This window comes from Balaenoptera borealis (genome assembly GCF_965194805.1).
Source record: "Balaenoptera borealis genome assembly, chromosome: 6".
Classification (NCBI taxonomy): Eukaryota; Metazoa; Chordata; class Mammalia; order Artiodactyla; family Balaenopteridae; genus Balaenoptera; species Balaenoptera borealis.
The window spans coordinates 75,045,833-75,066,882 of NC_138863.1; the positions used below are offsets into that span (position 1 = coordinate 75,045,833).

At 43.0% G+C, this 21,050-nt stretch overlaps 1 protein-coding gene across 5 annotated transcripts in view; it reads right to left on the minus strand.

Moving 5' to 3' along the window:
- The window catches only part of GPD2 (glycerol-3-phosphate dehydrogenase 2), a 145,599-nt gene extending 124,773 nt beyond the window's left edge, over window positions 1–20,826 (minus strand). For 2 of the 5 annotated variants that reach the window (XM_082395742.1, XM_082395738.1), the window contains exon 1: window positions 17,483–17,621. The gene's annotated coding sequence lies outside the window, so the exon portion shown is untranslated. Of the gene's footprint in view, window positions 1–16,872; window positions 17,099–17,482; window positions 17,622–18,168; window positions 18,348–20,734 lie in introns of those variants that run through there. The other 3 variants (XM_082395739.1, XM_082395740.1, XM_082395741.1) reach the window with 3 other exon arrangements.
- Between the last annotated feature and the right edge of the window lie 224 nt (window positions 20,827–21,050).

Below are 21,050 nucleotides of genomic sequence, written 5' to 3' on the forward strand. Positions count from 1 at the left end.
AAGTGTGGAAGTATATCTGCTGTCAACAACTCCCATTACTCATACGTAACTTGCAATGGGTCCCCACCCGTGCAGTGCTGAACAGGGCGATACAGATTGTGGTTAGAGAGAACAAAGGCAGCCGTAACCTAGCTTTAGCCCAAGCAGCACTTGGCTCTGACCAAGCAAGTGCACTTAAGACTCCCAGGTTGGGGGAATGAATCCTGTGAGTCATTTCCCTTGAAAAAAAATAGTAGGCAGGTCTCTTCCAGCATTTCTCTAGCATCTCTCCCCCAAATAAACATTCTTTTCCACAGAACGGATACCATTATTTGTGGAGCGTTCTGTCAAAAATAAAAACCCTGTAAAGCCCAGCATCTAATGCAGATCTGACTCCAGGCCACAGGTTAGCTGTTCCAGAGGTCACAGGATGCAGCAGGCTCTTTTGCTTTAGGTCAGACTCTGAGCGCGTGGAATCCAATGTTTATAGTCTATCTCCAGTAGTTCAATTAGTCAGAGGATTTAAAACCACCTCTGTAAAAGGCTTTATCTAAGGTTTGTGTCCTGAGTTAACCCAACTCACTGGGAAAACTTTGACCCATAAGAGTGGTTTTTTGTCCTCTATTCAGAATATTTCCTGGTATTTATTGTTAGTTCAGAGAGGGTGAGGAATTTCTTTCTGGCTCTATCACAAACCTTGAACACCCTCTACCTTGGAAAAAAATACTAATATAAAAACAAAATGCTACCAAAACAGTCAACTCTATGAGTCAATGTATTTTTAAAGAAACTGAGATATTTCTCAAGAATGTGTCCCTTCTTAGGATCATGCCCTTTTCCCAAGATGTAAAAACATATACCGTGACTCTGACTAACTACACAGCAAGAACCTAGGAACAAGAGTCATTTAAGTGCCCAAAGAGTCTTGTTTGGCCATTCATTCAGTGCATGCCAACCACTAGCCAACAGTCTGTTGTGTCCTCCAAACCACCTTTGCCCATGTCCACACAATCCCGCCCGCTCCCCCCGGATGCCTCCATCACCCCTCAACCCACCCTTGCCCTCTTACCACCACTCCTTGTCCACTGACAACAAGCAGTGACTCACTCCTGCCACCTCATCTCACATTTGCTCTTCCCACCCTTTTCTGACTAGATTCTGATTGCTGATGTCTGATTTACATTATCTCAATTCTTGATTAAATATAATTAATCAGTTCATAGGATCAAGGGAACCAAGGTCTGAAGAGACCTAAAAGGAATTGAACATCTTGACCAAGGTTCCCAAAGGCTCCACACACCAATCCTGCCAACTGTAAGCGGGCACTGGAAACCACCCGGTCAAGCATACCAAACCAATACCAGAAACCCACATTTGTTTGAGGTTCTTTGGGGGTATAACTGCAAAAGTTAATGATTACAACTCAACATAAAGCAATGACGATGGTGAACAAAATCACTGGATACCTCAAATAAAAGTCACTCGGTAAAAGAAAAAGAACACAGGACTAAGTCTGCCTACTCACTAACTACATGGTCACCAATTTTCCTCTGCTTTGTCAGAAAATTTGCCTCCACTATTAAAGAAAAAGATGGTACACAAAATATAGTTTATATTTTATAACAGAGAGGCAATATGTAAACTTAAATATGTATTGAGTTTTCCTTTATTCAACATATTCATTCAGCACCTACTGTGTTAAGACTGTGAGTAAACAAATGTGAATCATTTATAGTTTCTGTCTTTAAGGAACTCACAACTTGGAGAAGAAGATTCTAAAACAAATATGAGTGATACAAATAAGGTTTGGACTAGGGGCTAAGGGAGTAATTACCCATGGGGTTAATTAAGGGGAGGTAGGAAACATCATCAGGGCAGATTTGTAGAGAATGCAATAATTAATCATATGTTGAAGGTTCAACAGATCCAAGTGAACATGAGCAAAGACATGATTGTATGAATGAATACTGCATTTTCAAGAACAAAGGGGTGTAATATGTATGTCTAGAGAACAGGATGGTATACAGTAGTTATGAGGAGGTGAGGAGACTGAACAGGCAAGCAAGGGTAAAATCTCTGGAGATCTTATGTGCCAATCAAAGGATTTTGGTCTTTGTCCAGTAAGCAATGGATCACCAAAGAAAGCTTTTAAGCATATTTGATGGCTACATACTGTGTTACAAGGACTGTGCTAGTAGGTTGATACATGTTATATTAATCCTCACAACATTCCTAGTAGGATGGATAGACACATTTGAATTTAAAGACCATCCTAGGCCTTCCCTGGTGGCGCAGTGGTTAAGAATCTGCCTGCCAATGCAGGGGACACAGGTTCGAGCCCTGGTCTGGGAAGATCCCACATGCCGCGGAGCGACTAGGCCCGTGAGGCACAACTACTGAGCCTGCGCGTCTGGAGCCTGTGCTCCGCAACAAGAGAGGCCATGGTACTGAGAGGCCCGCGCACCGCGATGAAGAGTGGCCCCCACTTGCCGCAACTAGAGAAAGCCCTCGCACAGAAACGAAGACCCAACACAGCCATAAGTAAATGAATGAATAAATAAGATTTTTAAAAAAAAAGATTTAAAAACCATCCTCCCACTCCCCACTACCAGAAGCAGTGCTGGGAGATAAATTAAAAGGACACGCATCTGGGAGAAGGGAAATCAGGAGACTGGTTGTAAACATCCCAGCACAAACTCCTAAAGGTCCATACTAAGCCAATGACAGTAACAAGAGTGGAGAGCACACAGTCTAAATACGTTTGACTCTGATGATGGTCCCCAGAAGCAGCACTCCTTAGCTTCTGCCAAATAGGAGAAAGCACCTCCCCCAGGGGTTGCACCACCATTTTGGCTGAGAAAGAGGCCCTCAGGGCACCTGGCGCTCCTGGCCACTTGAGAGCAGTCCCCAAAGGAGGCCGTTATACTCCAGTTGGCCACCAAGCCATCAGGAGATGCCCTAGGGCTACAGATACTCTGAGGAGCCTTTTGCTCACCCTTGGCCACCACATCAACAGGAGCTGCCAGATGTCGGCAACCAGCTCCCCCCAGGACATCACAGGACTAACCCTAGCATGCTCCACAATCCTCTTTACCTCAGTCATCACCAGAAGCCCAACCTGCCCCATTTCTCACCTTCTCAGACCTCTCTCCTCCCCAGTTAAGCCCTCTAGAACTCAAAATCTGTCCTTTTCTTCTCTAGATGTTCCTTTCATCAGGCAATACCCTGAAAACATGGAGAAAGCAAGATTTAATCTGAATTTTGAAGGCTGAAGCCTACCTACACTGTTTTCACAGCATCCCATTAAAGGGAGGTTGTTTATACTCTCATATTTAAGTCCAGCGTTCAGCCAGGATAAACAGGGATGGCTGTACCAGTTGCTAAAATATCAAAACATCTCTGAACCAGGTGATAACTAGCCCCTTTCCTAGGACCTTCCTATGATTAAGTGATTAAGTGATTAAAGAGTTAATGTGTAGCCTCACAAAAGGCTCCAGGACCCCACCCCAGACTAAAGATCTGTATCTGCAGTACCCATTCCATTTTAGTTGTAAATACTTTGAGTTAAACACCTTCTTCTATTCTGCAAATCCCCCAGCCTGGAGATCATTAAGTGTCTCACCATTTCACCTTCCAATTTCTCCTCTATCCTCTTTCAAAAATCTTACCTGTTTTTTTTTTTTTGAATTTTTGAATTTTATTTTATTTTTATACAGCAGGTTCTTATTAGTCATCAATTTTATACACATCAGTGTATACATGTCAATCGCAATCTCCCAATTCATCACACCACCACCCCCACCCCTGCCGCCTTCCTCCCTTGGTGTCCATACGTTTGTTCTCTACATCTGTGTCTCAATTTCTGCCCTGCAAACCGGTTCATCTGTACCATTTTTCTAGGTTCCACATATATGCGTTAATATACGATATTTGTTTTTCTCTTTCTGACTTACTTCACTCTGTATGACAGTCTCTAGATCCATCCACATCTCAACAAATGACCCAATTTCGTTCCTTTTTATGGCTGCGTAATATTCCATTGTATGTATGTACCACATCTTCTTTATCCATTTGTCTGTCGATGGGCATTTAGGTTGCTTCCATGACCTGGCTATTGTAAATAGTGCTGCAATGAACATTGGGGTGCACGTGTATTTTTGAATTATGGTTTTCTCTGGGTATATGCCCAGTAGTGGGATTGCTGGATCATATGGTAATTCTATTTTTCTTTTTTTTTTTTTTTACATTTATTAATTTATTTATTTTTGGCTGTGTTGGGTCTTCGTTTCTGTGCGAGGGCTTTCTCTAGTTGCGGCAAGCGGGGGCCACTCTTCATCGCGGTGCGCGGGCCTCTCACTGTCGCGGCCTCTCTTGTTGCGGAGCACAGGCTCCAGACACGCAGGCTCAGTAGTTGTGGCTCACGGGCCCAGCCGCTCCGCGGCACGCGGGATCTTCCCAGACCAGGGCTCGAACCCGTGTCCCCCGCATTAGCAGGCAGACTCTCAACCACTGCCCCACCAGGGAAGCCCTATTTTTCTTTTTTTAAGAAACCTCCATACTGTTCCCTATAGTGGCTGTATCAACTTACATTCCCACCAACAGTGCAAGGGGGTTCCCTTTTCTCCACACCCTCTCCAGCATTTGTTGTTTGTAGATTTTCTGATGATGCCCATTCTAACTGGTGTGAGGTGATACCTCATTGTAGTTTTGATTTGCATTTCTCTAATAATTAGTGATGTTGGGCAGCTTTTCATGTGCTTCTTGGCCATCTGTATGTCTTCTTTGGAGAAATGTCTATTTAGGTCTTTTGCCCATTTTTGGATTGGGTTGTTTGTCAAAAATCTTACCTGTTTTGAAGTTCATGTCATTATACTTACCACTCATCACCCCTTCTTGTTGTCATCTACCCATCTACTGCTGTTTCCTCTCATTTGCTGATGACCTAAGCACCTGGTTGTTTCCCTTTCCAAACTCATAACTGTCTTCACTTCTGCTGTCTTCTACATCCACATGGAGGCCCCAGTTCCTAAAGCACCTCACCTCTGATGGTCTTCTCTTTGACCCTGCCTCAGCCACCTGCTCTCATTGTCATAACCTCTGATTTAGCATTATGATTACTTGCACCAGCTCTGAGACTTCAGCTTCAAGTGCCTTACATGTGAACAACACCTTCTCTTTTTCCAGCTCATCTACTCTGGTATTTCCATTCCAGCATCTTCTTGGCATTATCTGGTTTTCCAATCCATTGGCAATTTCCACTATCAGTTACACATTCACTTCCCTTTTTGTCCAGCTTATGGTCAAGGTCCATCATTGTAAACTCTCCCTTGCAAGCACCCTTAATGCCCTTGCTCCTCTCTTCCTGCTTCTTACTTACCTGGAAAATACTCAAGTTGATTAAGCCCAGCTATCTGCCTGCTCCACACCTCTACCTAAACAGCTAAAGAAACTGCCTGAAGAAAAAACCGCATCCACAACTAGCCTCAATTAAATTCATGGCTACAAGTCTCTAATGGGCAATCCACATTGACCAGCAATCCTATTACATTTCCCAGGGTGTTTCAAAATAGCCAATTCAAATCTCCTCTTTTCCCAAACCTGTTTCACCCCATCCTACCCCAACATCATCACACGTCATTGGGAAAGAAGAACCATGAGATAAGAACTCTATCTTCCCACCACCTAAACCATGACCTATCAGCTCTGTACCCATTCTCTCTGCAGAGCTTCCTTTTACTATGAATGAAATGTTCCTGATCCTAGTGAAGACCAACCTCTTCATTTGTCCCTAAATCTCCCTTCTTGCCTCTTCTAGAATTGCACTCCAACAGTTATCCATCACTCTCTCCTGCCTTCATCAGTTTTTCCTCTCTAGTTAATCATTCTATCATTTCCTCTCTACTTAAACTCGCTCTATTACTCTCTGGTTCTAAGAAACCCTCCCTTAACCAGTAACTTCTTCCAGGAACTTTTCCATTTCTCAGCTTCTCTTCATGACACAATTACTTGAAAGAGTTGTCTCTAAGCACTGTCTCTACTTCCACAACTCAATCCAATAAGCTTTTAAAAACATTTTAATGTCTCCTTTTAAAAACATTTTGAATTCTTAACTTCAGGGATACCACACCCTCCTGGTTTCCCTCCTACCCCACTGGCAACTCCCCCTTCTCTTCTACATAATACAGTGCTCCAATGGCCCACTTCTCTATCTACACACTCTCCATAGGTAATTCCATCCAGTACCAAATACAACTATATGCAAATAACTTCTAGCTCCATATCTTCAGCCAAAACCGCTCCCAGAATCTCCAGACTCCATTGATCCAATTGTCTAACTGACATCTCCAAAGGAATGTCTAAGAAGCACCTCAAACTTAGCACAGCCAAAACAGAACATTTTACATCTTGCTTCAAGTACATGAATTGCTTCTCTCCCAATTCTCCTCTTCTCAGTTTATGGCCCAGCTGCTCAAGTAAAAAATGTAAGCCTTTGTCTCAATTCTTGTTTCCTCTCCCCAGAGAATTAATCTATCAGAAAGTTGAGTCAACTCACTTGGTTGCAAAAACAAATCCTAAATCCATCCACTTCTTTCCATCTTTAACACCTGCTCGTCCATACAACTATAATCCCTTAGTTGTGCAACTAAAATAGACTCTTAACTGGAGTCCTGCATCCAATCTTCCCTCCCCCACTTACCATAATCCAGTCCACTTTGTGTAGCCAGATCAGCCTTTGATAGCACACAGGCTCAATGGGAACAGCAACACTCACAAGGGGACAAAGTTGGTTCTTGGGGCAGAACGGTGAAAAATCTTACATATTATAATGAGCTGTGGTCCTCCAAAGCTCATCTCTACCCAACAAAATCTTATTTTTTATATTTAAGGAATACATTCTTGCTAGGGAAATATTAATTTAAATTTTTAATTAATTAATTTCAACTTAATTTTTCTTCTTGGAAAGACATAATGGAAAAAAGAAAAGTTGAGAGACACTATGTTATAGCAAAACCAAACCATTTCATTTACCAGCACATAATCCTCCAATGGCTTATATAACCTCAGAAATAAATCTAAATGCCTTATCCCAGCTTGTACAGCTCTATAGGATGTGGCCCTTGCCTAATTTTTAAAGATTCCCTTGGACACTATGGTAGGTTGAGTAGTGGCAGTGTAAAGATATCCACATCCTAAATCCTGGTACCCATGAGTGTTATCTTACATAAAGACAACCAAAAAAAGACTTTGCAAATGTGATTAAATAAAGGATCTTGAGTGGAGAGATTATCCTGAATTATCAGAGTGAGTCCCAAATGCAATCACATGTATCTTTATAAGAGGGAAGCAAAAGGGAGATTTGACACACACCGAAGAGAAGAAGGCAATGTGACCACAGAGGCAAAGATTGGAGTGATGCAGCCAAAACCTGATGAATGCCGCGAGCCACCGACAGCTGAAAGAAACAAGGAACGGATTCTCCCCTAGAGCCTCAGAAGGGAGCATGGCCTGCCAACACCTTGATTTTGGCCCAGTAATACTGATTTTGGACTTCTGGCCTCCTGAACGAAGAGAGAATAAATTTCTGTTGTTTTAAGCCACCAAGCTTCCGGTAATTTGTTTAACAGCCACGGGAAACTAATACAGATACCTCTGACTCTCACTAAGTTCTGGGTTTATTTACTTTCTTCTGCCCGTCAGATGCATCAAGAATACAATGAGGGTTTCGGCACCAGCTGTCTCCTCTGCCTGGAATGTTGTGCTCATCTCTGTACAGCTAGCTCCTGCTCACCCAGGACCCAGCTCAAATGTCAGCTCCTCAGAGAGGCCTTCCCAAACCATCCAACTCCAAAATAATCACAGCTCTCATCAGCTCATACATCTCATCTTTATTTAATCATGATTATTTCTTCCCTGCACCCCCCAGAATGTTGCTAGGGCTCAGGGCGGGCCACCCCAAAATATGCACAATGGCATATTGATTACTTTGGATTCAAGTTCCTTAAGAAATGGTGAATGCAAGAGGGACAGTCTGACTCTCCTTTCTGTTTCCCTGAAAGTAAGAAATAAATCTCTCATGTCAAAGGTACACTCCCTGCATCTGGAAGTAGGACACCCTTTAGGCCAGAGATAGGGAATTTGGGCAGAGACGCCTATATAAACAAACCTTGTTACTTCTTCAAGCCCAAACTCTGGTTAGGTTCCTTACTAACTGAGCACCAAAACCTAAATTTCTTTGTCCTGTCAATTCCTCACAAATTTATTGTTTCTTTGTCTAAAAATATAAAAGCTGCCTGCTTTGGCCACTTCTTACGTCCCATTTCAATGAGACCTCTGAGTGCATGAATTAAAATTTGTTTTTGTCCTGTTAATGTCTTATGTCAATTTTGTTACTAATCCAGCCACAAGAACTCAAGACAGGTAGAGGGGAAAATTTCCCCCTCCCTGACAATGTAAATGCTACAAGAGAAGAGATTGTATCTGTTTTGTACACCACTATAATTTTAATTTGTAGAAAAATGCCTAGCACATATTAGGTGACTGATAAACTTAACAAATGAGTGGATGATACAGGTGGGAGAAAGGATGGTGGTGCTCTTCAATGAGAGGAAAAACATCCTGGGGGCAGGTAGGGGGATTATGAGTCCTGTCTTGACTGTGGAAATATCCACTGAGTCTGAAATCAAGGAAGAGGTCTGGCTGGGGATGTTGATTTGAAATCATCAAAATCAAAGATATAGATGTACTTGATGGTACAGAGAACATCTACAATGAGAAGACAGTGAACTAAGAACAGACCCTGGGAACTACAACATCAAGGGGAAGAATCTGCAAAGAGACCCATAAGGAGTAGTCCAAAAGAAGAATGAAGTGTCATGGTAGCCTGGTGAAAGTTCAATTTCACAAAGGAGGGAATCAGCAGAATCACAGAAATTTCAAGCAATAAGCTCCTACGGATTTGCCAGTTGGGGAGAAACCAATAATCATAAAAAGAACAGATTCATCTAAGGTAGAAGCCAAATTTTCAACAGTTGCGGGGTGAATGGAAGGTAATGAAGTAGAAAAACAACATATAAGATACTTTCAGGAAGTGTAGCTTGAAAGAAAGGAGAGAATGAGCATGTAGTAGAGGGGAGTGAAGAGAGGAAGAATAGTTTTGGGTTTTGGTCTTGTTTGTTATTGTGATGGGAGAATCTTGAACATTCTTGTAAATATTTAAAATGCAGGTGAACATGGAGAAACTACATAGAGTAAGCTAGCTGAAGAAATGGGGGATTTAGAGTATCAGGGAAAGGATAAACTCTGGATAACTCTACCTCTAAGTTGGTAGTTAACGATGGAGTTAATATATTCAGATACAGGGAAGATGTGGAAAGGAGAACAAAATATTAAGATATCAAAATATTGACATGATATCTCTGTTTTCTCAGTATAACAGGAGGCAAGGACACTGTGAAAGGTACAGCTAGCTCTTCACCAAAAACCCATAATCTCTTCCTCTCCCAGCCAGACTAGACTTTCCAATCTCCCCTTGTTGATAGGTGTGACTGCGCACCTGATTTCTGGCTGATGCTATGTGAGTGGAACTGTTACATTCACTTCAAGACTAAGTATTTAGAAAGTGGATATGCTTCTTCTCTTTCAGAGAAGCTGAAGACGCTTGAAAGCAAAGTGCTAAGGGATGGCAGAATCACAAAATGAAAGGTTCCAGGATGCCTGAGTCATCAATTAGAGGAAAGCCATCCACCAACCAAGACTATGACATGATCAAGAAATAAACGTCTGTTGTGTTTGTGCTTTTATCTATTTTCAGATCTTTCTGTTAGAACAGTTTAGTCTGCTCTAACCACTAATGATCATCTTCTGGTAAAGAAACACACAGTGGGATAAAAGGCTCAAAGAAAATGCGGAAGGTTTGGAAAAACTACGGGAAGAAACAAGAAAAGATGCTGTCTAGAAACAGGCAAAGATAAAAGAACTGCCCTGTGGCTAAAGCTAGAGAACATAAATTTGTAGGTGCCTCCAGTTTGCATGATGGTGTTCATTTTCCCACCAGCATTCACAAACCCAGGTGTAGGAGTGGAAAAGGCAGACTGATACCAAGTTGCAGGTTGTTTCCACATTCATTAAGACTAAAGAGGATTTTAACAATGTCATGGTTCCTAGAAGTCAAATCAAAAGAAATATTGTTTTTCTCTTTCTGACTTACTTCACTCTGTATGACAGACTCTAGGTCCATCTACATCTCTACAAATGACCCAATTTCATTTCTTTCTATGGCTGAGAAATATTCCATTATATATATGTACCACATCTTCTTTATCCATTCATCTGTCGATGGACATTTAGGTTGTTTCCATGTCCTGGCTATTGTAAACAGTGCTGCAATGAACATTGGGGTACATATGTCTTTTTGAATATTAATGCATATATGTGCAATCTAGAAAAATGGTACAGATGAACCTGTTTGCAGGGCAGGAATAGAAACACAGACGTAGAGAACAGACATGTGGACACAGGGGGGAAGGGGAGGGTGGGATGAACTGGGAGATTAGGTTTGACATAAATACACTACCATGTGTAAAACAGATAGCTAGTGGGAACCTGCTGTATAGCACAGGGAGCTCAGCTCGGTGCTCTGTGATGACCTAGATGGGTGGGATGGGCAGGGGGTGGGCAGGGAGGTCCAAGAGGGAGGGGATATATATGTACACATATAGCTGATTCACTTCACAGTACAGCAGAAACTAACGCAACATTGTAAAGCAACTTTACTCCAATAAAAATAATAAATTAAAAAAATAAAGAAAAACATGGAAAACAAGAAAAAAAAGGAATATTGTTTCAGGCGGGCATACTGTGCTATGCATTCAATGTCTGAACAAATTCAGCATCACTGGTGGAAACTGTTGACCCACAGCACCAAGTATTAGGAAGTGAAGTATTAAAAGGCAAAGTTCAGGGGGCTTCCCTGGTGGCGCAGTGGTTGAGAATCTGCCTGCCAATGCAGGGGACTCGAGCCCTGGTCTGGGAGGATCCCACATGCCGCGGAGCAACTGGGCCCGTGAGCCACAACTACTGAGCCTGAGCGTCTGGAGCCTCTGCTCCGCAACAAGAGAGGCCGCGATAGTGAGAGGCCCGCGCACCGCGATGAAGAGTGGCCCCCACTCGCAGCAACTGGAGAAAGCCCTCGCACAGAAACGAAGACCCAACACAGCCAAAAATAAAAATAATAAATAAATAATAAATTTAAAAATTAAAAAAAAAAAAAAAAGGCAAAGTTCAATGATTCGAGCAGGGGAATCCAAAGTAGCAAAAAAAAAAAGAGACTTTCTGTCATACTGGAACATAACTGTGGCTTTGAGTAAGTCACTTATGTTCTTTGGAACTCGGTTTCCTCACTGATGTAACAGGGTTCACTGTTGATATATGAAATAATGTATGCAAAGTGCATAGCACAGGGCCTAGAAAAAGCGATTGCTCTAAATGATACTTATCATTATAATTTATTATCAATAATAAAAAGACAGCGTTGGGTTAGATCTTTAACCCCCTTCCTATTTAAAATTCTGTGAATATATATTTTTTAGATAAATATCCCAGCTACTTAATAGTGGGTTGGGATAGGGGAAAGGGCAACATAAAGAAAGAGAGAAGTGAAAGGATATTTGTTGTAACAGATCCTATGAGCACAAGCCAGGAGGGAGAAGCAGGGAATGCAGCATCCTCCCAAGTGACTGCCACATCTGGAGAGGCTGAGAGAAAGGACATCCCAAACTCGGGGAAGTAAGAGGAAAAGTTAGGCCAGGTCCAGAGGTGAACAGAGCCCACTGACCATGACTGGCTTCCCCTTGCAAGACACAAGAGCAATAAAACACCCCGCGCGTTTATGGCTTTAAATTCACACAGTTCTGCCACCTTATTTTACAGAGGAAGAAACTGACAGGTGCAGAGACTGACCAAAGCCACAGGCAGGTGGCTATAATGTGACTTCAGGGATGCACAGAAGTAAACACTTGCCCACCGCCAAAGCTCCTTCCACTTAACCTACATAAATGGTCCCTAAGGTTTTGTCCCCTTAGAATCCAGAGACCTTTGACATAGCGACAAGCTAATTTTATCAGTAATCTTGTTACGAATTAATTTTCTGGATTCTTTCTTAAGAGATTGGATTAGGTAGGCAGGTGGGGAAAAAGGGAGAAGTTAGTGAAGAGAAGGGAGCCCTAAGAGCCCTGACAAAGGTGACTCCTTAGCAGATCTTAAATGACCTCCTCATTTGCAGATTCCTCCACTGATTTTCTTCACAGATTGCTTTTATAACTTTGGTTCAAATGCAGCAATTTCCTTTCCTCCTCCTAAAACAAATATCCTTTAGATATAAGAACTGCCAAATGTACAGGGAGAAAGGGAGGCCTGAAAAAAGATAAAGATTCAGTTTAACTGATTATCTGAAATGCATCTGCCTGTGTGTTACCTGCTGTCCAATCACACCCCAACCATTTCTATCATTTATTCTTGGTAATTAAGGGATGAGTGAATTATGAGTCAATCATTCATTCAACAACTATTTACTAGGTGTCCCCACATGCAGGGACTTGGGTTGGGCACATGAGGTCTATAAAATTGTGTAAGATCCAGCCTTTGCTCTGCATGATCTTCTGCACGAAAGGAAATTATGCATGTTTTCAAATAATGACCATACACAGGACTAAATGAGATACTTATGAGTGGCATAAAAAAAGTAGTTGAAGAGTTTAGGAAATGTACAAAACACTTCTGATTGGGGCAGTGAAGGAAAGCGTCACAAAACTGGTAGCCTGTGGTCAGGACATTCAAGGATTGGTAGGATTTTAAAGAGGTGAAGTAGAAGGAAAAACATTAGCATAGGGGCAGCAGTAGGAATAAAACAGATCTAGAGAATTTCATGTAGTCCAGTTTGACTGGATCACGAGGAAGAGAAGGGCAGAAGTTTAATATTGGGGCAAGACCGGAAACGTCCATGAATTCAAAGATAAATATTTAGAATTTAATGCAATAGGGCAGAGTGACCCACGGAAGGGTGGAGCAAAGAGTGATATGATCAAAGCAGTTCTGATATTACAGCAGCGAAACAAAACATCCTTTCTTTCTTCAGTTTAAACAAAAGAAAACGACTTTTGAGAACCTGGTACTCTGAGCCGTACTATTTTCATCACTTTTCAAATACAGGTAGAAATTCATTGTGTTTTTTGTTTTGTTTTGTTTGTTTTTTAATTAATTTATTTATTTTTGGCTGTTCGTTTCTGTGCGAGGGCTTTCTCTAGTTGCGGCAAGCGGGGGCCGCTCTTCATCGCGGTGTGCGAGCCTCTCACTATCGCGGCCTCTTGTTGCGGAGCACAGGCTCCAGTCGCGCAGGCTCAGTAATTGTGGCTCACGGGCCTAGTTGCTCCGCGGCATGTGGGATCTTCCCAGACCAGGGCTCGAACCCGTGTCCCCTGCATTAGCAGGCGGATTCTCAACCACTGCGCCACCAGGGAAGCCCCCATTGTGTTTTATTGAAACTCATAAAATCCCAATGAAAATTTTCCGAAAATATTTACCTTGAACATCAACTTTTGTTCCTAGTGTGAATAACCAACCAGACTTAGTGGTCACTGGTGCATATGAGGGAAGTAATAAAGCTTACTAAGCATGTGTCAGCAAGTCATACCCGAAGACCGTGTCATTTGACAGTAGCAGCTTCTAGAAATCTCATTTTCAGAAAACAGCCTCTCTGTTATAATTTGTGGGGTTTGAAGGATATAGGTGGATAATCAAATATGAAATTCCACAGAGGATATATCACTATTTAAAGAATCTGAGGCTAGAAAAGTCTAAATGAAACAGTCATTCCTCACACTTTAACAGTATCTGACTGCTACAGAATAAAGTACACCAGTAATCATTTCATTTTGCCAAAAAAAGTAAAAGATATCCCCAAGTAATGCTTTGGAGTTTTGTTAATACATTTTGTCACAATAAATTTTTACTTAGGAGGGCAACATTTTCTATTAGTTAATTTTTCCCACTAATTTTAGTGAACTAACAGAGCCAGAGCTTGACCTAATTAAAATCAGAAACTATGTTTTGTCTGCTGCACAAATCAGAAACCTTATTTTAAAAGAATCAACAGAAAATTTTCAACGGAAAAATGGGAAATAAGAACACAGATACGATATAGGAAGAAATATTTAACCCAAAGAACTAGTAAGAACTGCCAAAAAAAGGTGAAAATCCTGGGAAACAAGGGGGAAAAAACCCAAAACAAACAAACAAACAAAAATGGTCACATTCACGTCAGGACACAAAATTAGAGTTCTAGACAAACTCTGATCACAGTCATTACCTCAACATCCTCAGGTATTCAAACCATTAGCTCCTCAAGCTTCCTTTTCCTAAAATGCTCCTTAGATCAATCCCTGGTCAGGTAATACAGGAAGAGGTCTAAAGTTGTTCGACATTTCCTGGCTTGTAGCCACGTTGGCCCTTGTCTTTCTCACTTGCAGTTGAATCTGATCATCTCTCCCCGCCCTACATTTCTTTCCCCCATCAGGTCAACAATTCTAAAACAAGGAAATATACAACACACCCTTTTATTAGCTTCTTCTTCCTCTATAAAACAACTTCCAAGTTTCCTTCTTATCTCAAAGGTGATGAATCCTGATGGAATTTCCTGAGTATTTTGAAGAGCATCTAAAACCACTTTTATAACACCGTCTAAAATTAGCCAGTTGTGGGGATCCCAAACTTAATGACTAGTAATTTTCCCCGGAAACTTCAGATGAAAACGATATCCTATTATATACAACTGGAGAGAGTAAAAGGCAGGCCATCTGACACTTTGTTTTAAGCAAGGGTGTTAAAAGTGGCAAGAATGAAAAGTTATAATTTTTAACTCCAATCCTGGGCTTTAAAACTTCAGAGACACAGTGAAAAGTATCATTTAGTTCATGTACAGAATTGTATTGTAGGTTTCTAATATGCTTTTCCATAGAAAGTTTACTTTTGAAAGTATATGATTGTTTGGCTTTTTAATACACTGAAGTACAAAATAGCAAACATTCTTGAAACAAAAATGATCCGCTGTAATCTTCAGGAAACTTTAAGTCTCTCTGTTGCTGAAGTGACATTCTCTTCACCACAAAATTGTCTCCAGCTACTTGAGCGTATGTTAACCTCTCCCTTCCATAACCATTGGGTACGGGACTATGCAAGATCTTACGCTGGTCTCTAACTGTTCAACATCTATACGTTTTACCTTGTTAAATGAACTCTAACCTTCTCAAAAGCAGGATAACCATATTTTTCTTTACCTTGTTACTATATAATGCTGCACAAGACTACAGAAAATTTCATTTAAGAAGTCAAGTGTTACAGCTATTTGATTCCTAGTGCTCTTTCTAAAGTGTTGTTTCTGTACTGAGGACAACCTAGTGAGTCTGGTTGTTGACAAGTAGAAAAAAAATCAAGTTCTGGAAAACCTGAGCAGAAACTTCATCACATTAAAAAAATAAAGAGGAGAAATTAGTTAATGATCTGGAAATTGTTTCCCGTCTCTGATAACCATAGCTGCCACTAACTTCCCCCTCCCCCTTACTTCTATCACACACACCAAATTAACGGGGGAAAAACCTGGATAATTCATTCACAACATGCAAGAGCTAAATTATCCAACTATCTGCATTCTTTCCCCAAGTCTTCCCTTTTTGAATATAAAAAGTAAAATATATAAGAAAGAAGACAGTAATATTTTGAAATCTACTACCTGAAAGGAACATCACTAGTGATTTTACATGTGTTATATCATATATTATTATCTACATTTTGTCATTGAGACAACTGAGGCCCAGTGAGGTTGAATAGTTTCCCTAAAGCCAAAATCTCTGGTTTTCTTCCCCCACTACATCCAGCTAGAGTTTGTCCCACCGTTTAGTCACTCATTGAGAAAACATTTATCACAAACTAGTCACCACTCTAGGTACTGGAAATACAAAAGTGTGTGAGGCAGGCCACGCCCTCTCACAGAACGTACATTCTAGTAATGAAAGCAGAAACTAATAGCAAACGGGATAATTTGAGAGTTATAATTATTCACCAGTATGACTTATGTACCATGATAGTCAAATATTTCTAAACATCTCTGAGATTAAATAGTTAACAAAAACAAAAGGGGAGGCATTGACGATTGGCCCTCTTGTCAATTACTGAGCTAAGCCACTGCGTCTTTTAATAAATCAGAGGGAGAGAGAAGGAAGCAGAGTATTAATGCTGCTCAGAATGTCTTTATAAAATAAAGTGACTACGTGAGATATCAGAATGGACAGTTCCAACAATGCTGGTTCTCAAATCCCAAATTCCATCTTTATCCATTATTACTAAGGTACCGCTGCATCATTTGACGAGTTGATTTGGAAAAATCAAGGGAGTGTTGTAACTTGACATAATCCCCCAATGAGAAACACAGGAGGGTTCCAACATCCTCATCATAAGGTTCCCCAGGCTGCACATGGTATCCGTTGAGCAACGGCATCCAGCACTCAGACCATGGCCAGCAAGAACTGTGGCATTCAGAGACTAGAGTGGTCATAGCTACCAGGAAGTGCCTGGCCCCCGTGTGGCAGTTCCCATTACCCTCCACACTCCAAAACAAAACTTCACATCTATTAAACTTGGGAACGTATGCAAAATTGTTTTGTTTTAAGCAATGAGGACTCAGTGGAACCTACTTTTCCATCCCATACCTATTTATACAAGTATAAAAGTTGACTAAGTTAGTTGTCAGCTATTTCTATAGCTGTCCCCAGCCTTTCCCATGATATTTATAAAGTGTCGCGTAATTTGGGTTGGCCCCGTCACTAAGAGAACTTGCATGTGTACATTTCTTTGGAACTCCTGAGGAGGGTAGTTCCCGGAGTGAATGCTCCCCCGCAGAAGATGGAAGGCAGTCTAGAGGTCAAGGGCTCCAGATCAGCACTTCATTCACAGGGCTATACGTTCCTGCCAAAGCACGCTTCAAGACTATTTTTGACGCAGAAGTTACTACGTGGGGAGTAGGGGCTGTTTTAAGTTCATCAGGGTACACCTTCCATTTCCTCCTAAAACTGTCACACTCCAGCAGCTAAGATCTCAAAGAAGCCTCAGTCCCCTTCTAGAATCTTTCCCTCCCTTGCTTCAGAAGGGAGCAACAGTCCTTCTTTTCAGACGAGCGGCGTCCACAAGCCATAAGTTTGCAGCAAACTTTCATTTAGACACCAACGCTCACCCCAAAGTCCTGCCACTTAACCAAGGAGGCGAAAGTATTCCACCCCACCGCCCTGCTCCCGGTAAGAATGAGCCCACGTTCTGTCGGTGCGGAAAAATTCTAAATCTCTCCCCAGATTCTGCCACCACCCACCCCAACACCGGACTCCACCCGGTCAGAGAGGGACCACCCCCCGCCCCAGAACCCAGGGGGCGGGGGCACGGGGGTCTCCCGGGAAGCACACACCTTAGATTGATCCTCTCGCGCGAGGGGAGAGAGGGCAGAAGCGCCCGTTTCCTCGGGCCTGGGCGGAGTCTCTGCCTCCCCCGAATCAGCGCCTCGGTCCGGATACTCGCAGCGAGGCGCGCGTGGATGTCACGCCCCGAACAAGCAGGGCGACTGTAACCCGACGCACCAGAGCAGCCGCGCCCCCGCCTCCCCCGAAACTCGCTCCTCCCGCTCCCCTCCCCGAGGGTCGACCCCGGCGGCGCGACCGCCACAAGCAGCCGGATACCTCGGGCCCAGGCTCCGCCGACCCAGCGGGGAAGCGCGGAAGTGGAGGCGGGGGACCTGGCCGGGAAGGCGGGGAAGCGTTGCGAACTAGCGGGCAGAGAACGAGCGAGGTCTCCGCCTCCAAATGAACATGACTAGGCCGGGGCGCGGGGCCCGCGGGGATGGGCCGCGGCGCGGCGTGTGCGTGGCCCTGGCCCCAGGCCGCAAGTCCTGCCCGCGTCTTCGCCCGGCCTCACTCCAGACCCTCCGCCTCGCCTCGCCAGCCGGCTGGCGGGCCGGGAAGCCTCGGCGGGGCTAGGCCGGGGGAAGACGGCGGGGGTGTCGGATTTCCTCCGCCTTCCTCCTTGTGGGCCGCCCTCGCCACCTGCCCAGGAGAGAGGAGACTCTCGTCCGCCTGCACGCCGGCGGGGCTGGCTTACCTGATTTCTCGTTACTCGCCCCCGAATCTGGCTTCCCCTATTCGGCAGGCAGGCTTCCCTGAGCCTAGAAACGCGTCTGGGAGGCAGGCGGACCCCTGGGACCCCACCGTCAGAGCCCAGAGCCTTCGCCCGGGCTCCCCCCGCGCGCTCTGGAGGCGCGCCCGGCCGCCTGACCCCTGGCTGAATGTCAGCGAGAAGACCCGCAGGGAAGACCAAGCCCAAGCTTCAGGGGGTGGGATGCTGAGCACGGGCTCCTCGGGCCCAGCCTCGTACAGGTGGGGGGAGGGGAGAGCCCAGGCAGCAGAGCAGCAGGCTTCCCAGTTGCACCCCCAGAACCGACCCTGCCCACTGAGCATGCCCAGCTCACTTGTTGGCACTAGAAGTGCTAGGCGAGGCCAAGGGGGCCCAAGGAGGACGCAGATGGGGATCAAATTGACCCATTTCTTTAAGGTCTTTCCTCCGAAGATCTCTGGGAGCTTTACACGTAACGTTTCTACCGTGGTATTGGAAAATACCCAGGGCAGGGTTGGAAAGGCCTTCCAAAAAGAGGCAGCCAAATTAGTTTGAAACAAAAGCGCAGGGGTGGGTTTTTTTCAGCCAATTATTTCTTATCACTTACTAATTTCTTTAAATACCAGTTAATTATTATAATTGACCCAGAGGAATATGTAGTTTCATTGGGTCCCAAACTCATAGTAACAGGAAACCAGCCTATCCAATGGGTAGTCTATCCAGTGGAACAGCGGGGGATTGGGGCGGGGGGGTGGGGGGTGGTGTTAAATGATCAATACTAGGTTCCCATCCCCACACCAGTTGAATCAGTTGGTGGATGGAACCTGGACATCTTTATATTTTAAAACTATGGGTCTCAAAGTGTAGCTGGGGGAGCCAGCATCACCAGAGAACTTGATAGACATGCAGATTCTCGGCTTCACTCCAGACTACCTGATTCTTAAACTCTGGGGCCAGGGGCCTAGCTGATTGAACAAGCCCTTCAGGCGATTCAGGTGCACACTACAGCTTGAGAACCACTGTTGAAACCTTCCCCCCACCCCATGATTCACGTGAACACCCAGGCAGGGTTGAGAACCCCTCTAATAGACCATTGCTTTCACATTTTTTGAAATCCTAAACATTTGTCTAGAAGAGCAACACGTTGCATAGAAAAGGAATAATCTGGCAGAATTGAGGTGCCAGTCCTGGATTTTCTTCCCACTAATTCTCCCAGGACAGTTCAGTGCTTGGAAAATGGAGACAACATATTATTCACTTTTGCACCTAGCACAGTCCCTATAACATAGTAGATGTTCTGTAACTGTTAATTGATATGAAATGAATGCTCAGGTGAACAATTTGTTCTGAGCCCTATTATGTCTGCTGTTTATTTTCCCCACAAGTCCTGGTCACCTTGCTAGCTAACAAGCCAGCAGGGATTCAGTTCTCATCAATAACCCATGACCATCCATGATGGTCCAATCCAAGTCAGACCCTGACGGAATAGAACATGGGAGGAGGTAGAGAATTTTGAGGTGAAAAAACTCAGAAGCACTGGACATGTTTTCACTTGCCAAGGCTGGGGCGCAAAGCAACCAAAGGAAAGCAGGAGGACCCTAGGCATTGGTGGAATTCAGGAAAGGTATCAAATGAAAAAGGTGTGTATGGGAGGGGTTAAGAGAGGAGAGATAAGAAAGCTTAACATGCATGATAAGCATACAGCTTACTCTGGATCTTCTTTTTCTAAACAACCCACCTCAGCCCTCCTCTTCCCCGTGCTCCATGCACATCTAATCTCAACTACAGCCTTGAAAAAATTTTTTTAATTAGAAATCATTGTAAAATAATTACTTCCAATTACTGCATAAAAACACAGCTGATTTGTAGTTATTCAACATAAATTAGGCATCCACTTTTATTCAAGGCAAAAGTGGTAAAAAAAATTAACTTTTCAATATATACACTAGATAATTTCAAAATGCAGAGGTTTATGATCCTTCTGCTTTAAGACCGAAAGACTCACAAAATCAAAACCTATTCCCTATTTACTCCATCAGTATCTTCTAGAAGGAATAAAGTATAAAAATAATTTTTTCCTTTTAGCCTTGAACATAATGCTTTAAAACTTAGGTTACTATTTATGAGTACCTAAAGTAGCTTTCCACCTCTCTATCTCTGCCCCTGGGTCTTGCTTATTATGATAAGAATTCCACTGAAAGAATTTGGTTGCTGATTGAGGTATCTAACAGTAATGTAATTTCCCATGTGGGTAAGCAATTTCTTTTCATTGTTAAGATAATTTTATGGGGAGGAGGGCAATAATCATTCATTTAGAAATTACTCTTCAGAATTAAGTATTACACTAGATACACAAACAATATTAAAAAGAGAAGAAGTCTTCCCTACACACATACACTTGCTACAGCTTCTCATGGAATTAAAACAAAACCAAACAAACATGTTGAGGGCTAAAAAGGGAGAAAACTGAGTGAGGGTGTAGGAGGAGAAGCACTTATCATAACTAAATTTAAAAACATGAAGTAAGTATTTTAGCAGAAAACGATCTACTGACCTGACCAGTACCTCAGAGAAGTTAGAGTCTTAAGTGTTTCTCCTTGTCCCCATAAGCATGACTCGGCATTTGGAATGAAACTATGTTTACTGTCTTTCAGATTGAGGGTGTCAAATAACTTTGGTGCCACCTAACTCTTCTCATGTGCCTAAGGAAACTTCAGGACTATCCTAAGTTTTCAGGCTCACATGGCTACCGAAATCCGAAAAGCTTTCCCCTTTTCCTTCGTTCCTATGTAAACAAAGCCTAAATTCGCCTGCCATTAATTTATCTTGCTTTTGTAGTGTTGTCAGGTAAATTTGGGTTATTTTCTATA